At 41.1% G+C, this 27,978-nt stretch overlaps 1 protein-coding gene, 1 long non-coding RNA gene and 1 pseudogene across 3 annotated transcripts in view; 2 read left to right on the forward strand and 1 right to left on the reverse strand.

Annotated features, from left to right (window-relative positions):
• Positions 1 to 23,628, reverse strand: part of QSER1 (glutamine and serine rich 1) — a 75,232-nt gene extending 51,604 nt beyond the window's left edge. The window contains exons 1-2 of one of the 2 annotated variants that reach the window (XM_060303376.2): positions 23,516 to 23,588; positions 21,653 to 21,751 (exon numbers count right to left, since the gene is read on the reverse strand). The gene's annotated coding sequence lies outside the window, so the exon portion shown is untranslated. Of the gene's footprint in view, positions 1 to 21,652; positions 21,752 to 23,515 lie in introns of both variants that reach the window. The other variant, XM_030864791.2, reaches the window with a different exon arrangement.
• Positions 1,731 to 2,249, forward strand: LOC115850905 (large ribosomal subunit protein eL20 pseudogene; annotated as a pseudogene).
• Positions 23,295 to 27,978, forward strand: part of LOC132597672 (uncharacterized) — a 29,853-nt gene continuing 25,169 nt past the window's right edge. The window contains exons 1-2 of the long non-coding RNA XR_009564884.1: positions 23,295 to 23,588; positions 27,226 to 27,341. This is a non-coding gene — a long non-coding RNA (uncharacterized lncRNA). The remainder of the gene's footprint in view (positions 23,589 to 27,225; positions 27,342 to 27,978) is intronic.

Below are 27,978 nucleotides of genomic sequence, written 5' to 3' on the forward strand. Positions count from 1 at the left end.
TGGTCATCAACGAAACATGCAGTCTTGTGTTATCGTCATGGAAGATTATGCGTTTTCTGTTGACTAATCCCGGACGCTTTTCCTCCAGTGTTGCTTTCAGTTGGTCAACTGGAAGAAGTTCTTGTTGGAATTAATCGTTTTGTTTCCTGGAAGGAGCTCAAAACAGAGGACTTCCTTCCAATCCCACCATGTACACAACATCACCTTCTTTGAATGAAGACCGGCCTTTGGTGTGGTTGTTGGTGGTGTATTTTGCTTGCCCCACGATCTCTTCTGTTCCACTTTATTGTACAGTATCCACTTTTCATTGCCCATCACAATTTGTTTTAAAAGCAGAATGTTTTCATTACATTTAAGTAGAGAATCGCATGTGGAAATATGGTCAAGAAGGTTTTTTTCGCTTAACCTGTGTGGAACCCAAACATCAAAGTGATTAACGTAACCAAGCTGGTGCAAATGATTTTCAATGCTTGATTTGGATATTTTGAGTATCTCGGCTACCTCCCTCGTGGTATAACGTTGATTGTTCTCAATTAATGTCCCTATTTGATGGCTATCAACTTCAACTGGTCTACCTGACCGTGAAGCATTGTCCAGTGAGAAATCTCCAGCATGAAACATCACAAACCACTTTTGACACATTCAATCAGTCACAGCACCTTCTCCATACACTGCACAAATCTTTTTTTGCGTTTCAGTTGCGTTTTTACCTTTCTTGAAATAATAAAGCATAATGTGCTGAAAATGTTGCCTTTTTTATTCCATCTTCAATATTAAAATGGCTACACAAAAATTCACCAATTTTTATAAGTTTTTTCTTTAAATGCACGCTGACATGACAGCTGTCACAATACAATCGAACAAAATTGTTTCAAATGAAGTTGAAGACAACTAAGCGCTACTAGAGCCGTCTAACAGAGAACACCAAACGAACTTTTTGGGCAACCCAATAGTATATGGCACATTGTAGATACTCATAAATAATTACAATCTATGTTCAGTTTCAGAAGAGAAATCACCTTTAAGTTACAACTCAATCACCTCTCAAGCAAATACGTACTGAGTACCTAACCTGATTGCCAGATATCCTGATAAGAATTGGGAAATAAAAAAATGAAGGATTGGGCTTCCCTGGTGGCGCAGTGGTTGAGAGTCCGCCTGCCGATGCAGGGGACACGGGTTCGTGCCCTGGTCCGGGAAGATCCCACATGCCGCGGAGCGGCTGGGCCCGTGAGCCATGGCCGCTGAGCCTGTGCGTCCGGAGCCTGTGCTCTGCAATGGGAGAGGCCACAACGGTGAGAGGCCCACGTACCAACAACAACAACAAAAAAAATGAAGGATCAAGCTAGTAGGTCAGCCCTTTCTAGAAAACTGAATACCTGGAGACTTCTATCAATTTTAAGCATTGTATGAGAGTTTTCAATATAAAGCAGAGATCTAACTGGGCCACTATTCAATGGATTTAATTATTGAAGCCCAAATTAAGAACGTTCTACACCATACGTCATAGAGGGAGCAATACAGATAATTTTACCCTCTCAATAATTATATAAAATAAACTGGATTTTTTTTTAAAAAAACAACATGTATAAAGCACAATGGGATAAAGATTATACGTGATATAAAAATTAGCTTTGAGTGAAACAGTAGTTCAATGAATTTTTAAAAACCAGTTAAAATTCCATGCTTCCCGCCTTTTCGAGGGTGGCGGCGAGCGCAGATGGAGCGCCATGGAGGCCTTGGGCACACTTCGAGAGTACAAAGTGGTGGGGCGCTGCCCGCCAAATGGCCCACACCGCCCCTCTGGCGCATGCAGATCTTTGCACCTAATCATGCTGCCAAGTCCCGCTTCTGGTACTTTGTGTCTCAGCTGAAGAAGATGAAGAAGTCTTCAGGGGAAACTGTCTGCTGTGGACAGGTGTTCAAGAAATCTCCCAAGGCTGAAGAACTTCTGCAACTGGTTGCACTATGACTCCCGCAGAGGCCCCCACAACATGTACCGGCAGTACCGGGACCTGACCGCAGCCGGCACCATCACCCAATGCTACCGAGACACGGGCACCCGGCGCCTTGCCCGGGCCCACTGGATCCAGATCATGGAGGTAGAGGAGATCGCAGCCAGCAAGTGCCGCCGAGCAGCAGCCAAGCAGTTCCACGACTCCAAGATCAAGTTCCCACTGCCCCACCAGGTCCTCTGTCACCAGCACAAGCCACACTTCACCACCAAGAGGCCCAACACCTTCTTTTAAATGCAGGCCCTCCCCATCCCCAGGTCTGCCCAAATAAAACTCATTGGGAAGACCAGAAGAAGAAAAAAAAATTCCATGCTCCCCTCAAAAAATTAAACATAGTCACCATATGCCCTAGCAGTCCCATTTCTAGGTATATATACTCAAGAGAACTGGAAATACATATGTTCACACAAAAACTCGTATATAAATGTTCACAGCAGCATTATTCATGACAGTCAAAAGGCAGAAACAATCCAAATGTCCAACAATAAATGGATAAGTAAAATGTGATACAGCCATACAATGGAATATTACTCAGCCATAAAAAGAAACGAAATACTAATACATGCTACAACATGGATGAACCTTGAAAACACTATGCTAAGTGAAAGAAGCCAAATACAAAAGTCCACATACAGTATGATTCCATTTCTATGAAATGTACTAAATGATCAAATCCCTGGAGACACAAAGTAGATACTGTGGTTGCCAGGGTTTAGGGAGAGGGGAGAATAGGAAGAGACTTCTTATGAGCATGTGTTTCCTTCAGGGGTGATGGAAAATGTTCTAGAACTAGATAGTGGTGATGGTTACACAGTCTCATGTAACTACTACTGAACTGTACATTTTTTTTTTTTTTTTTTTTTTTTTTGCGGTATGCGGGCCTCTCACTGTTGTGGCCTCTCCCGTTGTGGAGCACAGGCTCCGGACGCACAGGCTCAGCGGCCATGGCTCACGGGCCCAGCCGCTCCGCGGCATGTGGGATCTTCCCGGACCGGGGCACGAACCCGCGTCCCCTGCGTCGGCAGGCGGACTCCCAACCACTGCGCCACCAGGGAAGCCCTTGAACTGTACATTTCAAAATAGTGAATTATGGGAATTCCCTGGTGGTCCAGTGGTTAGGACTCCGTGTTCTCACTGCCGAGGGCCCAGGTTCGATCCCTGGTCGGGGAACTAAAGTTCCATAAGCCATGCGGCACAGCCGAAAACAAAACAGTCTTTATTAGCAAACAACATAATTTTAAAAAATAAAAATAAAATAAAATAGTGAATTATATGATTTGTGAACTATAGCTCAATAAAAGTTACGATCATCCAAACTTAGTGATTATGGGTAATTTTTCATGAAGTGTGCAACATCAACAAACAAGAAGGTGGTTATAGATAGGCTTGCTGTCATGCATGTATTCAGTCTCCCTCCTGTGGTTGGCCCATCTCCATATACCATATAATAAGGATTTTTTTTTTGTTAATCTGTACATAATATTTTTAAGGTTTTAAAACAAGTTTCAAAAATATATATTTTTTTATGGTTTTAAAATAAGTTTCAAAATAATCTGATGGTCACTGGCTTGCTGAAGTTGTTTATTTTTTTCAAACAAAAGCCAGCCTAAGAAAATAAAATTTATCCTGGAAAAAAAAAAAAAAGGCCTCAAAACATGGTCTTTGTTTCTAATTCCTATACCTAAATATAAGCTCCTTTGAATAAATGTACATTTATTTAATATAATAGTACCTACCGTAGTATAGCCCTTTCTAGCCTCCAAGGCCTGGATGGGTGGTAGGGTGAGAAAGAGGACTTTTACTACCCCTACATACTCCAAGCACTACAGGAGCTAAGGTCTAGGAAAGAGGAAGGAACCAAGGGCTAACAGTGACAGTTGTGTCAATCTTCAGATTCCCAACCAAGCACAAAACTTCCATTTTCCATCCCCTCCCCATACTTTCAAAGTCGGGTACAGACTTAATCTTGAGGATAAGAACGGTCAGAATTTTGCAGGGGGAAGTAACACTTTCCTTCAGTTCCTGTTACTTAAATTCAAAATTAAAACAAACCAAAAGAGATTATTCTTTACCACTCTCTACCTTGTTTACTATAAGTATGACATACTTTCCGTAAGCCTCTTTCCTAATGTTAATCTAATTTGTTTAACAAAGAAAATTAAGTTTTAAGGCAGATGAGAAAGCTGTGACAAAAATCTTATCTAAAATGGCAAATTTGTGCAGTGAAGATGGCATATGATCATAAGAAAAAATGCTTTGAGTGTATTACTGAGAATAAGCTGTCTTACGGTTTATATCCAGATATTAATAACATGTACAGATCTTCTCCTTGGGTAGCATACTCTTATGTCCGTAATACTTAAGAAATAAAACACATTCCAAGTTTTAAAATCAATCAGCAAAAATTCCATGAAATATGTTAAATCCCAGGTAAACAAGCCAGTACTTGCACACAAGTAATAAGTTACCCAAGACTGAATGATTTTGCCTTAAGTAGTCATATTGTTTTCTTCTCTGTTAAAGAACTTGGTCACTGAAAATATATATATTCTAATATAATAAAAACAGAATTTTCTTTAAATTTGGAAAATAATGTTTTAGTCTTAGGGTATTATCAACCTTTCAGAGTTGAGAAAGATAACCCTGGATTGGAAGTTAGGAGGCCCAGATTCCAGTCCTGATTCTGCAAATTACATACTTCAAGACTTTCAGCAAAGCACAGGGAGTCCTAGTTTTTCTCTTTATGAAGCCTAATGTTCTGCATATTTCTAATATTCTGAGTTAAGCTAAATATTTTTACTTCATCTATCACACAGCATTCTTCAGTATAAAATCTGTCTTCAAAATGAGTACAGTGATAACACCAAGTTCACTGAATTAACTTTGCATGTATGTAACTTTGCATGTATTGTAGTCTGAGGATTAAAAACAAAAAAAAACCCCTGAAGCATAAGAAGAATCAGCCCTTATTAAGGAATTGTGAGTTTGAAAAAATAAACTAATGAACCATGAAACAACTATGTAACAGCTGTAAAAAACACACACACACACACACACAAGCTTTGCAAATAAACCACAGGATTCAAACCCAACTCTGTACTTTACAAATTCTGCAACTTGAGGCTAACCACATAGTCTCTCTATGTCTCAGTTTCCTCAACTGTAAAATATGGTGAATAGTAACATGCACATTCATAAAGTTGTGAGAGTAAACAATAAGGCATATATATATATATATATGTATATAGCATTTAGTGCAGTACTATGTTTGGCACATAATGTTCAATCAATGCTATTATTACTGCACCTAAAGGTGAGGTCTGAATTTATACAACTGACATTTACTGACTGCCAAGCATTATGCTAGGCACTAGAAGGCACAGAAGTAAAAAGGCATAAGTAAATAAACAGACATTACATAGTATAAGAGGCTTACCTCTAGGAAATGCAGCTGAGTACTGAAAGAAAGAGGAGAAAGTATTCAAGGGAAGAAAAAGAAGATTATTTCAGGAAGAGATAATACCATATGTAAAGACCTAGAAATGTAAATAAGATGGTACATTAGTAGACCTTTCAGTAATTCTGCATGGGTGTACTAGGGATGGGGCTATGAGTCAGACAGGACCCAGATTATAGAAAATTATATGACAAAATCACATTTATCTTCAAGGGAATCAAAAGCCTCTAAAGAATTTTAATCAGTGTTAAATGATTAAATTTGTATTTTAAAAGAATGGTTTTTAACCAGAGGTGCTCATCAGCATCATCTGGCGGGGTTTTTCAAACTATACACTCCCAGTTCTCACTTTCAGAAGTTCTTTATTAGTAATTCTAAGATGGGACCCTGTAAGTCACTTTGAAAAAGCTCTTAAAGCAATTCTGCCATATACCAAGAGGAGAGAATGACTCTTAGAAGGATAATCTGATAAGCACTGTGAAGAAGAGCAAGCCTAAAAGTTGGAAGGCCAAGATCCTACTGCAGAAATCCAGGTAAAAAATTATAAGGACCAAACAGTGGCAATAGTTATAGACATTTGAGAACTCTTAAAAGGTGTTCATAAGAGATAAAGTGGGAAATACTCAAAAGAGGGCTAGTGAACATTACCACTTAGAGCTGGAAATTAAAAATTGGGTATCATTACCAGTTGGGTTATTTGTGAAGTCATGAAATGGATGAAATTGCCAAAAGAGTGTCCTCCCTGAGAAATGGGGCTGAGGGCAGAAGCGATTGAGACATTACTTTTGGAAGACACAGCAATCAGCGAAAGTCTCCACGGAAAGGGGATATTAAGCCAACCCTGTGCCAAACCACAGGAAGAGGAGAGGAAAGAGTTATGCATGGCCTGAGGTTGGAAAGCTTGCTATATAGAGCAGCTGAAAGAAGACTAACATGCTTCAAGTGTATTGAGGGAAGGGGAGGGTGGCAGGAGACCCAGGAGACCCATTCACCTGTAAAGTAGTAGGCAAGGGGCAAACATGAAAAACCTTATGGGGGTACAGTAAGGAGTCTGGATTCTATTCCATGCGCAATGGAAAACAACTGAAGGATTTTTAACCAAGGGAGTGACTAAATACATTTTTAAAAGGTGACTCTAGCTGCTATGTGCTACAAAACTTACCCTCAGTTCCCAAACTAAAATTGAAAGCAAAGAGAATCTTAAACTCAAATAAGCCTTTCATTATCATAACAGCCCTTTCATACAAGTATTACTATGTAAGTCTCCAAGTTTTACTAAAAATTGCTTTAAAAGCAAGTGTTAAGGGATGTAGAGCTTAATGAACTTGGCTACCAACTGCTGAGTAATTCCACTGTGATGTCCTGTAGTTTAAAAAACAGTGAAAATAATAAAGTTGTCGATGGTAAAAGATACCTCCCTTCTCTTGAAACTGACTGCAGAATATCATGTGAGAAGAGACAACTCTGTGTTAAAAATAGTGAACCTTTCAGGAGATTAATGGCTATATTAAAAAAAAAAAAAAAGGCTATAATCACAAGTGTTGACAAGGATGTGGAGAAACTAGAATCCTCATACACTGCTGGTGGGAATGTAAAATAAAATGATACAGTCACTTTAGAAAAGTCTGGCAGTTCCTCAAAATGTTAAACACCATTATCATATGACCCAACAATTCTACTCTTAGGTACGTGTGCAAGAAAAGTGAAACATGTTTTCATTTAAATACTTTTATGAAAATGTTCACAGCAGCATTATTCACAAGAGCCAAACAGTGAAAACAACCCAAATGTCCATCAACCAGTGAACAGAAAAACAAATGAGCTATATCTAAACAATGGAATATTATTCCATTATAAGTATTTTTAAGTACTGATACATGCTGCAACATGGATAAATCTCAAAAACGTTATGCTTAGGCAAAGAAGCCAAACACATTTTTTGATTCCATTTATATTAAATGTCCAGGAAAGGCAAATCTATAGAGACAGAAATGGATTAATGGTTGCCTAGGGAGAATGGGGAGTGAGGTTTCTTTTGGGGGGAATGAAAATGTTTGAAGATTAGACTGTGGTGACACTGTGGTGACATAAACATACTAAAAATTATTGAACTGTACACTTAATACAGGAGAATTTTATGGTATGTAAATTAAATCTCAATAAAGCTGTTAATTTTTTTTTTTTTTTTTTGACTGTGTTGGGTCTTCGTTTCTGTGCGAGGGCCTTCTCTAGCTGCGGCAAGCGGGGGCCACTCCTCATCGCGGTGCGTGGGCCTCTCACTATCGCGGCCTCTCCCGTTGCGGAGCACAGGCTCCAGACGCGCAGGCTCAGTAATTGTGGCTCATGGGGCCAGCTGCTCCGTGGCATGTGGGATTCCCCTCAGGCCAGGGCCCGAACCTGTGTCCCCCGCACCCGCAGGCAGACTCCCAACCACTGCGCCACCAGGGAAGCCCGAAGCTGTTAATTTTTAAAAAGTGCTGGAGGAGTCAAATGGCCTGGAATCACTATCTCTAATGGGACCTCAGCAACTTACAGCTTCTTTGGACCTTCATTTTTCTTTTGTTGAAGACTACCTCACAGCACAGGTAACTTCTATATACTGCATCACCTTGGCGCTTCAGAGGCCATTAGGGGTAGGTTCTGCAGGAGATCAGAAGGCAGAAGAGAGGAGTCTGAGTATTATCTGTCCATTCCCTCCCTGTCACAACCACGGTTCCAGCCATGCTGCATCTCTACACAACTACAGTTCCTTCTGGGCTCCAATAACTGGTGCCCAGAAGTGGCCCTTCACAGGCCCAGAAGTGGCTTCACACTGCTGCTACTCACTCAGTGTCTCAATATCCCTTTTTGGTTCCCTTAACTCTGCTCCCAACCATAATACTGAGCCCTTCACCAAAGTAACTGCAAATGAATCATCTAAGAGAAATTACGTTTCATGCAGGCCCTCAACTGATAATCGTATAAAGGAGGTACAACTGGTATTTTGTACCAACAAGTTACTGTTAAATCAAGTATGATTTCTTGAGATAAGTAAATGTATTTTAATTTTATATACATCATTAATGATCTTTATAAAAAAATCCTACTTCATTTTGTGTAAACGATACATTTAAGTTTATTAAAAAGAAGGTGTTTTTGTTTTCACTAACAAGGTGAAATGAGTAGTATGGTATTTCCTGCCTAGTGGAGCAGTAGAACATATTCAAAAACCAATCTACCAGTTCCAAACATTATCCACAACAAAGAGAGAGAGATTTTGGCATTTGTAACAGATGCCCAAGAAAGACAATGCCAAAGTCAAGGCTACTCAGAGTTTCCGTCTGTTGTTCTGTCGGAAAATAAATGAAATGTGTTGGTGATGTGGCATATGCTTGGCTATATGCATGATAACAAGAGTCTCCAAGACCTGGATTGGACACAATTCCAAAGTTCCATCTCATCTTCCTTTTTTATTTCTGTCATCACCTGTATTACTGACCTTTCCATTGAACAAAGAAAACATTTCAGGTCCCATTTTTCCCAACCCCAATATTTTTCTAGAACACTTTTCTTTTAAAAGAAATACGTCTGTCAAAGCAAATTATTTTGTGATTTGAACTGCTGCAGTAATGTATTAACTATCTGTAATGTCCAGACATTAACATTCATTTAAGAGGTAGACAAAAATGGTCACATGGGCCCTGGATAATTCTCTCTCATTTCAGGCTATGAAGGGATTATTGAAAATGAATTAATACATAGCTGGTTACTTCTTACAATACACAATAGAGTCCATATTTCCATGATTCAAATGTATAGATGCTATGAAGTATTTTAGTTTAGTTTCTTCAATGCATCTTGTTGTGGCTTAGTCTTTCCCTTACCAAATTAAATTTCTTCCTTGTTTGAGAAACCAGTAGAGCTGAATTTTTAGTCATCACAATTTTCTTCACTAATATTAACATGGCCTAGGATTTCTGGCATTAAGTAAGGAAGTCTTTCTAAAGATATACACTTAACACAATAATTCACACTGAATAGTTTTGTAGACAAACATTTATACATCTTTGGTTTAATATAAGAACTTAATAAATAACATTTTAGAGGAAGGAAGAAGATTTTCAGGAGAATCAAAATCCAAAGCTTAATATTCATTTTGATACTCATTGTACTTTTTCTTCTTTCCCTATAAATTTTTTAAAATTAATTTTTATTGGAGTATGGTTGCTTTACAATGTTGTGTTAGCTTTACAATGTTGTATTAGCCTCCACTGCACAACAAAATGAATCAGCCATACACATATAGATATCCCCTCCCTTTTATGTTACCACAGTGCACTAGGTGAGTTCCCTGTGCTATACAGCATGTTCCCCATCAGTTGTCCATTTTATACATAATATCAATAATGTGTATGTGTCAATCCCAGTCTCCCAATTCCTCCCACTCCACCCTTTTCCTCCTTGGTATCCATACATTTGTTCTCTACATCTGTGTCTCTATTTCTGCTTTGCAAATAAGATCATCTATACCATTTTTCTAGATTCCACATAATATGCGTTAGTATATGATATTTGCTTTTCTCTTTCTGACTTACTTCACTCTGTATGACATTCTCTAGGTCCATCCACGTCTCTACAAATGACCCAATTTCATTCCTTTTTATGGCTGAGTAATACTCCATTATATATCCCTATAAACTTTAAAAAAAATTTTTTTGTTGGAGTATAGTTGATTTACAATGCTGTGTTAGTTTCAGGTGTTCCCTATAAATTTTAATAAAAATTAATCAGAAATTTTCCAGATGCTCAAAAGGCTTTCCTAAGGAAATTTCCAGAAATCCATAAGCCCATTAACCACAGACTTATAATAAAACCACTAGTATTTTATACAATTGTAATTGTATTATATTATTTATACTATTTTAAGATTGACTTCAGGGACTTCCCTGGTGGCACAGTGGTTAAGAATCCGCCTACCAACACAGGGAACACGGGTTTGAACCCTGGTCCAGGAAGATCCCACATGCCGCTGAGCAACTAAGCCCGTGCGCCACAACTACTGAGCCTGTGCTCTAGAGCCAGTGCTCTGCAACAAGAGAAGCCACTGCAATGAGAAGCCTGTACACCGTAAAGAGTAGCTCCCGCTCGCCGCAACTAGAGAAAGCCCGCGCCCAGCAACAAAAACCCAACACAGGCAAAAAATAAAGAAATTTATTTTAAAAAATTATATATATATATATTTTTTTAAAAAGATTGACTTCAGATACCAAAGCAGGTAGAATATTTATAGATTGCCTTAAAATATCCTACACGTTGGGGCTTCCCTGGTGGCGCAGTGGTTGAGAGTCCACCTGCCGACGCAGGGGACACGGGTTCAGGCCCTGGTCCGGGAAGATCCCACATGCCGCAGAGCGGCTAGGCCCGTGGGCCATGGCCGCTGAGCCTGCACGTCCGGAGCCTGTACTCTGCAACGGGAGAGGCCACAACAGTGAGAGGCCCGCGTACCGCAAAAAAAAAAAAAAAAAAAAATTTAAAGCCTTTATCTTTCAGAGACATACTATGGTTGAAAGAGGCACATACATGGCATGAAATTTGCTTTGAAATAAAACAAAGCAAATATAAAGTAGGGAGACAAAGCTGGTAGGAACATATATGAAACAAGACTGACCATGTGCTGAAACTGTCAAAGCTGGCTAATGGATACATAGGGATTCATTACACCAGTCTCTCTAAATGTGTTTGCTTTGAAATTTTCCATAATAAAAATGTTGCTGTTGTTTGTAGTAGAGAAAATCAACTTCTAAGTGGCTAATTTGTGTTCTAGATTTGTTGTTGGTCCACAACAAAGGTTAATGCAGAGGAAGAAATTATAATGAACATTAGAGAAAAGGTATATATTTTGAAACAACCGTTAAAGAAGATTTCATAAAATGTTATTCAAGTGCCATAATTTACAAGCTGAAGTACCTTAAAATTTCTTAATAAACATGTCCGTTAAGCGTGAATAACAGACATACTCATTCCAAAGTATATTTTAGGAGGAGGATGCTAAAATGTCCATAAAAAGGTGCACAATACATAAATGTTAATTAGCTGATACTACGTTAGCTGTTAATGGCAAGTTTGGAACCATCATCTTCTATGCCATATTAAAATCCGGGAAGTTAAAGAGGATCATGTTCAGCCCAAACTTGCTCTTGTTAAAAATGAAAAAAGTAATACAAAGATATTAACTAACAGCAAAAGACCATCTGTAGTTTTTTGTACAGCCACAGTTCTACTTTAATCCCATCCTTCCAAATGGTTCACTTTTATTTTGGCACTATACCACTAGACCTTTTCTGGCTCTGGCCAAATCAAACTCTGACTTCAATAGTTTACTGTCTGTTTAAGTGGGGATAGTATCAGCTGTTTTTAGCAGATCAATATTCAGTTTTGCAGTCTGCTCAATATGAGGTATGTTTTAAAATGTTAAGCCATCTAATTTAAGCAGATCCAAGCAAAAGTACTTTAGCTTATCCACATTTTTGTGTTTGCCAAGCTTCATTGGGTCAGACAAATCTGGTCTCAAGTTATTTAAATAAGATCAGTGATCACACAGTAATGAGAATGATGGCCTTAAATCATATGAAAATTTCCTTATTTTATGTTGTTATATCCCATAAATGCCTACAGGCTTACCAACAAAGGTTAGTCTACATGGTCAGGATCCCTAAAGAACCTTAAACTTATAGAGGGCAAATTTAAAGTCTGAAATATTAGATACTAAGTCAAAGCATAATATACTCTAGTATTAAATATATTCTTTATTAAAATCAGTATCCATTGAAGACTATTATGTGACAGATATATTGGGGAGGAGGAAGGTGGGAGGGGAGGACTAAGCAGCTCAAGTTGAATTGTTAAGAAACACCCAAGGGTTAATGGACAGGGACCAACAATAAACAAGAGTAAAGAAATATTTAATATCAAGGACTGATAAGTGCTATGAAGAAACTTAAAGCAGGGTACTAGGCAACACAATGATAAAGCAGGGTATTGATGGGGGCAGGGGTACTAAGGAGAGGCCTCTCTAACAATGTGACACTTTGAACTGAACGCAGTGAGGGAGAAAGCCATGTAGAAGAGTGGTCCTAGTAGAGGAAATCACTCAAAGACCTGGAGATAAGAGCATTCCCGCTGCTGTTCAAGAAACAATGGAAAAATGGCATGTTTCACTCAGAGATAAAAGAGACAGAGGGCAAGGGAGAATCTGTGGTCATGATTCTAGAAAAAAATGAAAGAAAAATGAGTGGATATGCTAAAACCAGATCCATGTCCTCCCCTTTACCTCTTCACATAATATCCTCACACATTTTGTAACACAGCTGGCACGATGATTAACAAATACTTACTACTGAGCAAAAAGAAAAAGAAAAAGAAAAACTGATTGCAAAAAGGCCCAGGCTGGAAAACGCCTAGTGAAAATTCAGAAACTGTGTGTTGGTAGCAGCCTGGTAACAAGTTATCTAGCATGTTCCTAAAATTTAAAACCGCACTAGCAGCAACAAAGCATACAGTTAACAAAGAAATAAGATTTTTTGTAAGCAAGTTTAGCAAAAGAGCAGGCAATATGTTTTTAAACAAAACCTGCAGTCTCATTTGAATCACTGGAAAAAAAAATTCTCTTATTGAAGATTACCACCATCAAACCTTTGTTCAAATATCACTATTTCAATTAGCCTGCTATTTAAATCTACAATGCCTCCCCCATCCACCTTCCATTCTTCGTAAGCCTGTGTTTTCTCATGTCACCTACCAACATACTAGATAATTCACAAAGTTATGTTTATTATTTATCATCTGTCTCACTCCACATACCCAGTTTAAATTCCACCAGGGCAGGGATCTTGGTTTTGTTCGCTGATGTATTCCAAGCTCCCAAAGCACTGTTTAATATATGAGAGGTGCTCAGGAAACATCTCTAAAACTCCCATACCTTATGGCAACCATTCAAACTGGTGTAAGCCCATGTTCCCCAGTTTTCTCCAAAAACCTTTAGTCAAAGTATGCTCTGGGAAAATAATTCTAATTTTTAAAGTAATTGAGAAAGTACAACTTTCCAGCACAAACACCCAAGAGACCCAACATCTTTTTTCCCCCCAACACCCTTCTTAAAAGTCTCCCATCACGGGGCTTCCCTGGTGGCGCAGTGGCTGGGAGTCCGCCTGCCGATGCGGGGGACGCGGGTTTGTGCCCGGTCCGGGAGGATCTCATATGCCACGGAGCGGCTGGGCCTGTGGGCCGTGGCCGCTGGGCCTGCGCGCCTGGAGCCTGTGCTCCGTGGCAGGAGAGGCCACAGCGGTGAGAGGCCCGCGTACCAGGGGGTGGGGGGGGGAGTCTCCCATCACGAATGCCTTTGACTTTTTTCATCTGCCGATTCTACTTCATTCTAAATCCCCACAGCCAAAAGTTTTCCCCGAGAGCCAGGACACTGACTGACAGTCTCTGAAGTCACACTTCATGGGTTCAAATCCTGCCTCTGCCACTGACTAGCAGTGACCTTGCACATGTAACGGCTCTCGGTTTCAGTTTACTTGTCTGTGAACTGGCTAACACTACCCATCTCACAGAGTTGTGAGAATTAAATGAGATAACGCATGTAATATTAGACCAGTGCGTGGCACTTGGTAGGCATTCAGGATCTGCTAGTTATCACTAACAGCTAAGGCTCAGGTCTCAGCCCTCTACCCTTCCTTCCCAGAAACCTTAACCTCTGAGATTCCACCGTTGTCTCTATACAAATGTCTATTCAGACTCCCTAAATTCGCCTTTCTGGTCTTGTCGGCTGAGGACAAATACTTTAAAGAATATACAAGTGTTATAAAAGAAAACTTGGTGGGGCTACGTAGATTTGGCAGTAAGGGAAGACCTTTATGAAAAGATGATTTTTAAGCAGATAAAAAGGGCAAAAAGAGGGTGATAAGATGACAAACAGCATCAGCATCACCTAAGAACTAGTTAGAAATGCAAATTATTGGGCTCTGCCTCAGACCTACTAATTCAGAAACTCTGGAGTTAGACCCAGCAACCTGTGTTTCAACAAGCCTTCTGGGTGATTCTGAAGAACTCTTAAATTTGACAACCACTGATCTAGCGTTAGATTGTGTCAGAGAAGGGAATTACCAGACTTGTTTTAGCCTTAGGACATCTGCACGTGCTCTTTCCTCACTTTTCAGGGAAATGCTACTTCTTCAAGCAGGAAATTTTCTCGCTTGTCTACTTTCTGACTCCCACTCCCCACAAGAAAGTAAACTCCACAACAACAGATGTTGTCTATCTTAATTACCATCGAATCCCCAATGCCTAGAGGAGGTACATGGAATATCTGCTGACCAAAATGAGTGAACATTTCAGGTATTTTTCTTCACTGCATCATTCTCCAGTCACCAGAAAAAGGTCAACAATATTTCCCTTGTTCTTACTTTTTAACTTGTACCCTTGTCAACAATCTCAGGCAATTTGATCTTTAATGTCTCTCACATCCATTCCTTCCTTTCTATACCAGTATCACCACCAGTCTCCTAACCCCTCTGTGATGATTAATTTTACGTGTCACCTTCATTGGCCATGGGAAGCCCAGATTAACCACTGTTTCCGGGTGTGTCTGTGAGAGCGTTTCTGGATGAGTTAGCATTTGCATCAGTGAAGTCAGTAAAACAGACTGCCCTCCCCAGTGTGGGCCAGCATCATCCAATCCATGGAGAGGCTGGAGGAATCTGTCCTCTTTTGCCTGTCTCACAGTTTGAGCTGAGACACCTCATCTCATTTTCTCCTGCCCCTGGACTAGGGTTTACATCATGAGCTCCCCTGGTTCTCAAGTCTTTAGAACTCAGACTGAATTACACCACAGGCTTCCCTGGTTTCAAGGCTGCAGAGAGCAGACACATTTTTATTATATATCCCCTATTGGCTGTGCTTCTCTGGAGAACCCTCATACCACCTCCCTCCTGTCTGGCCTGATGAACTGCCTCTCATTTGGTGTCCTGTTTTCTACCTCTGCCAATTTTAATCCATTCTGTACTTGACTGCCAAATTAATCTTATTAAAACACTTTTCTTGCTAACGTCATCATCTTTGTCATCACCACCATTCTTCTCAAAAACCTGAATTTCAAAGCTCCCTACTGAGCTGTAGAGACTGAACTCCATGGCCTGTCATCAAAAGTCCTCCAAAATCTAGTACTGATACGCTGTGCAAGAGTATTACTCTGGTGACCTCCCCAATGAAACACACCTTTGTGTAGTCTCCCTCCCATAACTCTTCACCAGGCCCAGGACTGCTTTGACCAGCAGACTGCGACAGAAGTGATGCTGTGCCAGTTCAAGCACCAGCCCTAACCAGTCCAGCAGATTCCACTTCCTCCCTCTTTGGAACACCTGCTCTTGGAAGCTCCCTCTTTCTGCTAATACTTTATTCCATTTACTCAACGTTAACAATAATTCAGATCAGTTTGTATGCAATACACCTGAAAAATGCTTCCTTGATACCCTTGAACTCGATTACAGTTTTTCCTTCGAGCCCCCAAACATTTTCATACTTCTTAAAAAGAAACAAATCTTCTGCCTAGTACTATAGTTATTTCATTTATTCACCGAATGCTTAACAGGCACTTACAACGTGCCAGATATTGTTCTAAGTGCTGACAATATTGCTAATATTCTATTTTTTTAATTAATTAATTTAAATTTTTGGGTGCATTGGGTCTTCATTGCTGCACGCCGGCTTTCTCTACTTGCAACGAGCAAGGGCTACTATTCGTTGCGGTGCGTGGGCTTCTCACTGCAGTGGCTTCTCTTGTTGCGGAGCACGGGCGCTAGGTGCACAGGCTTCAGTAGTTGTCGCACGCAGGCTCAGCAGTTGTGGCTCGTGGGCTCTAGAGCGCAGGTTCGGTAGTTGTGGCGCGAGGGCTCAGCTGCTCCGCGGCATGTGGATCTTCCGGGACCAGGGCTCGAACCCATGTCCCCTGCACTGGCAGGTGGATTCTTAACCACTGCGCCACCAGGGAAGTCCCAATATTGCTAATAGTCTATACGCTATTCTATATGCTAGACACCATTCTAAACACTTTTCTGTGTTCTCATTTAATCTTCAAAAAAGCTTCCTCCTTTCACACAGGGAACTTCAGGCACAGGGAAATTAAGAAACTTGTTTAAGATCATACTGCAAGTGTTGGAGTCAAAATATAACCCCCCCAAATTCTGACTTCAGAGCTTATGCCATCAACCATTTCTCTAAACTGCCTTCTACAGATGTGAACAAGACAGCTTCCTGTTCTCATGGAATATGCATTCTATTAGTAGTGGTTAGTGGTATGGGGAAAGGGTAGTGATAAATTATACATATAAATCTATAAAATTACTTCAGAGAGTGATAATGCTATGAAGAAAATAAAACTCTGTGCTGTAATACAGTGACGAGAAGTTACTCTAGATAGGGCAGCCAGAGAAGGCCTTGCTGAGGAGCTAACATGTGGGAGAAGACCTAAATGTCCAGAAGAAGCAGCAAAGCAAAGACCTGTAAAGGAAGTTCAGATAAAAAGAACAACTAGTGCAAAATTCCTAAGACACAAATATCTTAGCATGTTTCAGGAACAGAAATAAGGCCCATGTGGCTAAAGGATGGTGGTGGGAGCGGAATGATGAGGTTGGAGAATTAGCCAAGGCCTTGTAGGCCACGATAAGGACTTTGCATTTTCCTCTGAGTAACACTAGGAGGTTTTAAGGAGGGTAATGACATTATTTGATTTATATTTTGAAATGTTAACTCTGGCTGATGCACGTTTAATAAACTCTAGAAAGGCTAAAGTAGAAACAAGGAAAGCAAGAAACAAGGAGGCAACTGCAATTGTTCATGTGGGAAATTATATATATGGAGATCAAACCAACAGGATTTACTGAGGGACTGGATATGGGAGGAGAGAAATGAGTCATAGATGGCTCCAAACTCTTAGGCATGAGCTACAAAGTAAACGGTAGTATTATTTACCGAGGTAGGGAAGATGAAAGGAGGACCTGGTTGGGGGGTTAGGGTGATAATCATGTTTTGGACATATTATGTTTTAAATACTTATTCAATATCCAAATGGAGATGACAGGAAGATACCTAGATATGAATCTAGAGATATAAATTTGAAAATCTTTTAATATATATGGCAACTTCACCGAGGGTGAGTTGAAAGAGAAGAAAAAGGATGGAGCTCCAAGTGTCACTTGTTGAAGGGCACTCCAACATTTAGAAGCCAAGTAGAGAGGCAGCAAGTATATCATCCTGTCACCCTTCTGGATTACAAGTTTTGTTGTTTTTTTTTTAATTGAAGTACAGTTGATGTACAATATTATATTACACCTATATGTTACAGGTGTACAATATACTGTTTCACAATTTTTAAAGGTTACACTCCATCTATTGGATCACAAGTTCTTTCAGAGGCAGGACAGTGTCTCTTTCATCTTTATGGTACCCTGTAGAACTTAGCTTAGTAACAGAAACTCAGAGATGCTCAGTACATTCTGATGAGTGAATGAATGTTTGCCATTTGATTTCTCAAGCTTTCACTGAAGAAATATAATACTTGATAAAGGCAACAGTGCCTTGCATATAGTGGACACTCAAGTATTTGTTTAATGAATGAAAGAAAAATCCTGGACTGTGTTTTGCTATACACATTTTAGTACTCAAATTGTCCCAGAGAGCATGGCAAGGAAAGGCAGCAAGCAAGCAGCAGCCTACATCACCATACTTCCAACCAAGGACAATCACAAATGCCCCAAACCCTACATCCTGGTCCCTCCTACAGGGTAGCGGGGGAAGATGGGGAACGGTACTAGAGACTGCAGCAAGGAAAAGAAGGGCTTTCAATTCTCACACTAAAGCAGAGATCTGGCTTTCATGTCATAAATATGTATTAAGCACCTATTGTGTGCCAGACACTAGAGTTAAGTATCAGGTATACAGCAGTAGGCAAAACAGATAGTGTCCTTCAAAGAACTTCCATTCTAAAGAGGAAGGTACCTATTACATAAGGTACCTTCACAAGGTAGTTATATTTCTAAGAATTTTGTGGAAGCACAGTAAACATATGCCATTGCTCAAAGTAACAGGGGGCCAAGGGTGAAAGGCAGGAGGTTTCTAACAGGAAATACCTTAAGAAGTCAGGCTGGGAGGTAGGGAAGGGGTGAGAATTAGTTAGGTGGAGGTAACAGCATGTATCAGGGTTTTAAGGTAGAAAGGAATTTAGGATGATCCAAGGAATTTTAGATTGGCCAGTAAATGCAGGGCCATACACAGCACATTCCAGATTTTTAAAAACTTGACCTTAAGGTGTAGGAGTAGCAATGGAAAGGTTTCAAGCAAAGGAGCAACACGAGCAAACTGGTAGATCTGTGCTTTTAAAACTCACTCTGAATGCTATGAAGAGAGTGAATTGAAGGGGGGGAGGAAGAGAGAGGGACTGGGAATTTGGGGTTGGTAGATGAAAAATATTACATTTAGAAAAAAAAAATATTACATTTAGAATGGATAACAATAAGGTCCTACTGTAAAGCACGGGGAACTATATCCAATTCATACTTTAAAAAAGAATATATATATATGTGTGTAGAACTGAGTCACCTTGCTGTACAGCAGAGATTGCCACAACTTTGTAAATCAACTCGACTTCAATAAAATAAATAAATAAATAAATAAAACAATGAATTGAAGGAAGGAAAGAAAAGGTTTAAGATTACTTAGTTATCCAAGTGAAAAATAATGGCTTGGATCAGGGTGGAGCAGTAGAAAGACAGTAGACAATTTCAAGATATATTTAAGAGATTAAAAAAAAATAGCAAGGCTTGGTGACTGAGCACACACAACTCTCAGGTTGTGGCCTGAGAAGCTAGGTGGACAGAGGTGCGACTTACTAGAAAGGATTCACTAGACAAGCAGAGGTGGGGTGGATGGGGAAAGTATGAGTTCATCACTAATGATTCTCGCTATACACCCAAGTAAAAGCTCAAAGAGGTAGATGGATACGCGATTAGGTGCGCAGAAGAGGTCTGGGCTTTAGACACATATATGGGCATCTCCAGAGATGGTATTTAAAGTAACGGGCATGGATGTGATATCCTCAGGAGAAAGCACAGAATGGACAAGAAAGCCTATCAATCCCAAGCCCCAAGGAAACAACATGTGGAGATAGAAGAGTAAGAACTAGTGAAGAAGAGGAAAAAGCAGTGGGCCAGAAAGGAGGAAAACCACAATAGACAGTGCTATGGAAGTGAAAGGAAGCATGTTTCAATTAGGAAAACAAACGGACAGTGGAGATAAAGAACACTGAAATAAGGATATTAATGACGGCTAGGTTTCCAGGCCAGTTACAAAAGGTCATTAATCCATTACATAGGTAGATTACAGCATTAGACTATCTTACCATGATGTAGTGCAGTACAGTAATGAAACATGCAGGCTTTAGATCCACAATGCCCAGGTTTAAATCCCAGCTCCACTACTTACTTGCTATGTGGGTCTAAGTTTATTAATGTCACAATGCCTCAGTTTCCAATTCTTAAAAGAGAAGGTAAAAATAATACCTACCTCAAAAGACTACTGTGAGGATTAGATAAATTAGTGTGGGTGTTTGTCACTTAAAACAGTAGCTAGCACAAATTAGTTGTCAGTAAATGATAGCTACTATTACAACACTGTTTTTATGGGAAAATACTTTCTGAACAACAGAAGTTTATAATCTTTCACTAATTTGGGATTGTCTCTACTCCTTATAAATTGTGATCTTACAGGTCTCATTACAAAAGCCTTGAGGGAAACGTTAGATTTAAAACTTACTCAAAAAGTCCTCAATATAGTAGCTGACCATTTTTAGAGAAGCTAATCATTGTTTTCTTTTACGGAAGGGTACCTCTCACACTCACTGCACATTCATACTATAATCAGAAAGAACTTATGTATCAGGAAATTCTAAAAACTGGTGGCAAAAAAAAAAAAGCTGTTTCAAGTCAAAAAGGCAAAAAACAAATATAATTCTATTTTAAAACAAAATATTTCCATTTAGTCACTTTCTGGTGTGACTAAACACAACATGTATCATCACCATGATGAAACAGTCTGTCTCTTCCTGTTCTGTACAAGATATAAATGTCAGGGAGAGAAAAGGTGCAGGTCCGTAGCTTTCTGATGATCATCTTATTTCCAAAAGCATGGAGAGGTATTTATAGTATTTAAACTAGCCCCATAAAGAGTATTTCCAACCACATGGTGATAGGCAAAGATATGCTCATTTGGTCCCTGAAACTGAGAAGATCCCGAATAAATGGAGATTTATCAATATATGACCAGGTCCCATCTCTGAACTTGCATATACATACCAAGCACTATTATAGAAACATTCAGAAATCTCTCTATACACTCTATTTAAGGTATCAATAAAATGCTTGAGTTTTCCCATTAGCACTTTATTTTTCAATTGTTAAGACAATGGAAATACCTAATACCTTATGGAGCTGTTATACCAAAAAATTGTTTACTATGCTGTTTCCTATCAACTGATGAAAATGTTTCATTTCAGGACCAAGTAAAGACATAAGGTAGGATGTAAGATTCCATGTCAGTAACAACTGAATGTCATTACCATCTGTTAGCTTCTGAATAGGTTACTGGAAACAAGGTGAGAGGCTAACTCCTTATGGATAAGTATCCATACTGCGTCATCACAACTAGTATTCATTTCCACCTTCAAGAAAAACTGCCAAAAGGGGGAACAAAAATATTCAACTGATACACAAATTATGAAACAGTTTTTTAAAATGTTACAAAAATATGAGTAGGCTCCTGAAAGCACAGAATACTTAAAGGGCATATTTCAGATTCAGTATTTTTTATAGAACTGAAATGAGCGAGGACATCACAGTTTGAGGAATAAAATGAAGTACAATTAAGAAGTGTGTGTAGCCCTGTACAGATGGCCTGATCCTAACACAAGATGTTAACAAAGCAAGTTGATGGGGGAGGGGGAAAGCCTGCATTTTCTATGCTATAATTTAGCTAACTCCACCCCCAAAATATATTTTAAGAGGGGAGGGGCTTAGCATTTAAGAATCAGTAATTTCCAATAAACAGAAAATAAATCCCTTTTAGATTATGTGTTCCAAATAAATCTACTTACTGTTTTCAAATGTGTTTGGGAAGTCATTCTTTGTTACTTTGATAAATAACATTTGGAAAATATGACAAGTAGATTTTAGTTTCTTGACTCAGAAGTATTCTGCTAAAAGAAATAACAGAAATAACTAGATAGCATTTGTTTCATGTACCTAATAAAACAGTTGTCATTTAAAACATAAAATATGCTGCACAATTACCTATCACTGCTGTTCCCTGAAGAGAAAGTAATTTTAATTTGTAAATTATGGTATTTGATGCAAAAGCTACTTAAAAAATGATAGTCAAATTACCACCAAAAAAACCCCCAAAAAAACAAAAAAAAGGAAAAGTGCCATACATTTTTCATAAAACTCCTTAAAATGTCTTAACTGTATATAATACAAAGTTATGACTATTTCTGAAAAGTCTCAGCATTTAACTATTTAGCTCCAAATTGGCACATCACATTATTTTTTTAACCCCATCTCTTTTAAACAAAGGACCTAAAATTTTCTAAGAAAGCGTACTTCCCTTTTCTTGAACAAATTTTTTCTCATTCTCTCACAATCACCCCAAGGTACTATCTAAGACAAAGACCAGCTACTCTTCGCACATATTTTCCAAATCATGAACGTGGAACTTTTATAAAAACAAAGAAGATAACCTAGAATACTGTAATATATAAAGTAAAAAAAAAAAAAGTTCACTTCTGTCGTGACAATAATAAAGAAATCTGATGAGATCATAAAACCACGAAGCTTCCTGTTGGTAGCTGAGGATGAAGTCATTAGCAACCCAAGATTCCCTGGTCCTTGTAATCAGAAGCTGCACCTACCAGATTCTTCATTGTTCGGCAGAGGTGTCTTTAAAACACCCCGCTCCCGAATGGTCCAAACCAAACCACGCCTTCCAGTTATCATTCAAATGGACCGTTTCACGTTTCACAGTGTGGCACTACTACACATTTCCCGCGAGCTTAAATATCTAGTAAGAGTCAACATTTTAGATTCCCTTGGTCATGCTGGAGCAAAGATATACTCTTGAACCCCACGCTACATAATGAACCGGGGCTTCAGAAACCGAGATGGAGAAGCATGCTTCTGTTCTTCAACCTTTATGGCCTTCACCGACCGCCCCTCACCTCCAATTTCTTCCCAACTTTAGTCACCCCAAGGCAAAGAGAGATTCCATACTTCCTGCTGTTGTTAAAAGAGGAGGACACCCAAGAGTAACTTTGAACCTGTATACGAGAAATAGCTTCATCTTGGCCACCACTGCAAACATATGTCACCCAGCCACGGCGCAGCGTTCGCGCCCCAACGGGCCCCCTCCTAGGGCCCACGCCCCCGGGGTTCTCCCGCAGCACAGCCCTCCCGGGTCCCCCAATGTCAGGGACGCAGCTCCGCGCCTCTTCCTCTCCCGCCTCCCCCACCCTCACACTCACCGCCGGGGCCCCCAAGACCACATTGTCGGTTCCAATACAATGGAATGTCACTGCCCCGAACCCCTCAGCGCCCCCCTCGTACCCCCGGAACCAGTCCCGAGTCTCCCTGATCGCCGAGTTCAGCCACGAACCCAAACTTCACCATGTGAGAGCCCGGACCCCGGAGGTGACGGGGACCCACGACTCCCGCCCAACCCTCCCTTTTACCCACGGTCCCCGACCAGCCCTGGCTGCGAGTCCCGCACTGGGCGCCCGCACCCACCCCAAGACCACCCCACAGAAGTCCTCAGCCGTCTCTCCCGGCCAGGGCTAGGGCGAAGAGACGAGCGGAGGGCTCCCAGCCGGCCCGGACCCCTGGGCGGGGCTGCACAGGGGCGAAGGCCCCAAACGCATCCCTGGCCTTTCCTGGCTCACCACGACCCCGCCGCCCACCCTCCCTACCTGGCCTTGAGGCTGGGGCTGCTGCCGCTGCTGCAGCTGCTGCTGGAGGCGGCGGCGACCGCCGCGGCTCGGGGTTCGTAGGCCCAGGCGGGGGCGGGGGGTTGTGCGGTGGCGTTGGCGGGGGCGGCGGGGGGTGCGGGCGGCGGCGGCGGGTCGGCGAAGCCGGAGGTCGCGTAGTTCCTGTCCATCGTGGGGGTTGCGTAGGGAGGGCGGGCAGCAGCGGGGGCTCCTCTAGGGCGCAGCGAGAGGGGGGCGGGAGGGGAGGGAGGGGGCGGGGGGAGGAAGAGGAGGAGGAGGAGGCGGCGGCGGCGGCGGCGGAGGGAGCTGGCCCCCTCACATGGCCCCGGCGGGCGGACGGGCGAAGGGCGCGCTGGCCGGTTTGTGTCGGGGGAACCCGAGCCGCGGTGGGCGGCGAGGCCCCAGCTGGGCGTCAGAAAAGCGGCGGCATCCGCGGCCGGGACTGACGGCAGCGGCGGCGGTCGCTGCGCCCCATGTTGGTGGATTTCCCAGGATGCACCTCCCGCCCCCCTCCGCCCCGCGGCCTCGCCCCGCCTCCCCTCGGCGCCCCGCGCCCGCGGCTCGCGGGCCAGGCGGGCGGCCCGTGAGGCCTCCGCCGCCACCGCCGCCTCTGGAAGGCCAGCCGGGGCGGAGAAGGCTTGAGGCCTGTCTGGCCCAGCCGGCTCCGGGAACGCGGAGGGGCGCCCGCCAGCCCTAGCCCAACGGGCCGCGGACTTCCCGCCCTCGTCTGCTCCAAGGGGAGCTGTCCGCGCTCGCCGCGCCCCGCGTGGGAAGGGGCCGCGCCTGCCGTTAGTCCTCGCGAGGGAGGGGAAGTTGAACGGAAACCCAGCGCAGGGTGCTGCAGAGGGGGAGGCTTGTCAGCGCTTTGCCTGGAGTTCGTTATTTGACCCTTCGAGTTATTTTGAGCGACACAAATACTCAGTTCCCACATCGCGATTCCTTTCTCTGCTCCTCGTCCCAAACCAGAAACAGCTGAGCGGGCTGTTTTACAGTTCCGTTTACTCCCTTCCTGCCCAAAGCTTGGTGGGCTAGAGGACCCTTTTCCTGCTGTTAGGGGAGATTTACATTCAAAAAGATTCCAATTCAAACGTATTATTTTCCAATCCTAGTTGAAGGACTTTTCCCAGGGGCTCTTATTAACTGTCCCCACCCCCTCCTTGGCGATTTTTCTCATTCTGGGTTTCAGAATCGTCTGTCCCAAGATAAATACTGCCTCTTCATTGATTAATGCAGCTACCATCTGGATGACTTTAATTACCATAAATTTAAACTCACTGTGCACACGTTGTGTTGGACTTTCTGTTTGAGACTTGGAACTTCAGCAGGACTCTACCCAGACATTTCCGGTCAGACCTCCAAGCTGTTTGGTGGGGTGTAAATTAAAGATTATTTGCGGTTCTTCTAGTGTATGTCAGAGCTGTGTTTCTTTAGTAACTCACGAGTAGTGAAACTTCGGGATCATAGAAATCATCATTTGGTCCTTAAGGCATAAAGTAAAAGTTTAAAGAAACCGTAAAGTTTATTGACCACCACCCTTAAAAAATCAATACAGGTTTAACACCTATTTATGTGCTTAGCAGAGAAATCTATTCCTCAAGATAAGCCTGACATAAAGGTTAAGCAAATCAGACAGGCATAGTAGAAGTAATAAATTTGATACATTATCTCACCATTTAAAAAGCAGTTTAAACTTCGGTAATACGTGGTATTGGATCTGCTATTCCTTCTGAGATTAATTTTGTTCTGGGAGATTCTGTTTTCCTCCTGGCGCCTACATCCTTTTGTTCCTATTCATTCCTTTTTGTAAGTCTTTCGGCACCTGTGATGCTTGGAGTCTGGTCCGGGGTGGGGAAGCAAGGAAGTGAGTAGTCGTTATTTACAAATGAATTCAAATGTGTGGACACAAGTGACTTTGCCAATTTTATGTTAATCCAAGTATGCATTTACTGAGGATATCTTTGAAAAGTGGTTTTCTTTGGGGAAGGAATTTGCCAGATAATATGAGATCCTGCAGAGAAGTAACATAAATCTTCCTTACAACATTTACTTTTCTTATTGCAGACTGGAGATCTGTAATCTAAATAAAACAAAAAAAATTTTTTTCACTACTAACTATTCATTTATAAGTATTTTTGTGAGCACTAAAGTTTTGGCTGTATGGAAGGTGTAGGAAGTGGAGTGGCATGATATGTTTTATGGCACTTAGTTTGATACCCACAACTGGTACTCAGAATGAGTTATGCAGGCAATACCAAACAAGTGGCAATAAAACCTTTATAGTCCCTCACACCATTATGTAGTTTGTTTATGTCACATAAATCAGAGAAAAGATATTAAACGGAAATTTTAGTATTTTATTTATTTAACAGTAAATTTTATTTTATTTTTATTTTTTATTGGAGTATAGTTTTACAATGTTGAGTTAGTTTCTACTATACAGCGAAGTAGTATTTGAAAAATAATATTACTCTGTCACCATATATGATGTTCCTTTGCCCATTAAGTGAAATTTCCCTAGTTTATCCTAAGTCAATGCAAGTATATTTCCAATGTTACAACATGTCTACAAAATAACATCATAAAATCTTTTTGGTAAAATTGATGGCATTATCTGAAGAATGTCTTCTACCCTACTGAAAATATACTCCCAACACTGCAAACTTTTCATGTTCTCTTTCAAATAATCCCCAACCACGCTGTTTAAGTCTGATCTAGACTGCCTCAAAAGTCTACAATGAGCCTTGTTGTTCTTGTTTTAAGTAAAAATGTTCATTCCAGTCTTTGCCTACGGAACTTATCCAGGTCAACTGTTATGTCTTCCATGACATTTCCCCAACTTTCCAAGGCAAAACCAATTGCTTCCTTTTCATTGCTCTATGGTGCTTATTATATTTATTATATTTAACACCATCTTGTTGCATTGCAATTCGTTGTGTATTTGCCCCTTTCCCTCACAGATCATGAGTTCCTTAAAGGCAGGAGTTGTGTTTAATTCATCCTTGTATCCTCAGTACTTACCACTACTCCTGACATTATATTAGGCTCTAAATACATATTTATTGAATGAATAAATACAAATAGTATTTTTAAAATACCCATTCAGAAATTCCATTTAATCATTTACATACTCCTTTCTAGAAACAAACAAACAAAGACAATTTGGTTGCAAGATGAATTGAGACCCTCCACTTAAAAGAGCCCTTCCTCCTCCCCCACTCCCATCTTCACTTCCTTCTGAGTTTATTGACTAGAAGTTAGTGATGCCTTAGAAAATGTCCATGAACACTCTCCCCACATTTCCCAACCTTCCTTCCATCCCATTAAAAAATCACTGAGTATTTCAACTGGTAGGAAACTTGGAGTAGTTCATCACCCTCATTCTGTTGCTGATGAAACTGAAGCCCAGGATTCAGCTTGTTTTAAGGTGATAGAGGCAATCACTTGGGGGAGGGAGTAATGGAACTCTATCTCCACTGAGGCAGCCTTGTTTATTAGCTTGTTCAGTTTGACATTGACCTGCCCAACAAGAAGGTCTGCATCAACTCTGAGCACAGCGTACACACTCTGCTGTAGACCCTGGGGAAAACAGGAAAGGCCGTTTCCTACCCTGGCTCCAAGTAGTGAGGGCCTGGGCCTCCAGCCTGCAGGATGGACCAACGTAGACACAACTCTGATCCTCTCCTGCCTTCCAGACAAATCTAAGACCTGGCAATCCTGCTCAGTGATGGGAGTTCCTGCAGAGACCTTCACTTGCCCTGCTCCTCTGTAGCTTCCCTGCAATAAAGTCCAGCTGCTTTTGCTGGGGCAGGTGAGTGGGCAAGAATAACCAATATGTATCGAATACATATGTGCTAGGTCCTGTGCTATGGGCTTTGCATGGTTTATCTCATTTAATCTTCAAAATATCCTTACAATGTGGGTCACTATTATTTCCATTTTATAGGAAATTGAGACTTAATGACATCAACTGCCCAAATCATATAAACTAATATAAATTGATAAGAGTGCAAGTGGAGCTTCAAACCAGCTATGTTTGACTCCAGAACCCAATAGGCTTGGTTAAAGTGCTACTGCCAGGTATCTCCACTAAAGAGTTGCTATGTTTTCTTTTATAATTAATGAATGTTTTGTGGGTACTTTAAGACTGTAAACTCCTGAAGCATCATTCCTTCACCACTGGTTTTAGTATCTGTATTAGTTTCCTGTGGCTGCAGCAACAAATTATCACAAACTAGGTGGCTTAAAACCATAGAAATTTATTGTCTCAAAATTCTGGAGGACAGAAGCCCTAAATCAAGATGTCTGCCTGTGTGCTCCCTCTGGAGGCTCTAGGGGAGAATTCTTCCTTGCCTCTTCCAGCTTTTGGTGGCATTCCTTGAATCGGCTACCTCACTCCAGTTTCTGCCTCTGTCTTCACATTGCCTTCTCCTCTGGATGTCTTTTTC

The sequence above is a fragment of the Globicephala melas genome, chromosome 8 (assembly GCF_963455315.2).
Source record: "Globicephala melas chromosome 8, mGloMel1.2, whole genome shotgun sequence".
In the NCBI taxonomy this organism is placed as follows: domain Eukaryota; kingdom Metazoa; phylum Chordata; class Mammalia; order Artiodactyla; family Delphinidae; genus Globicephala; species Globicephala melas.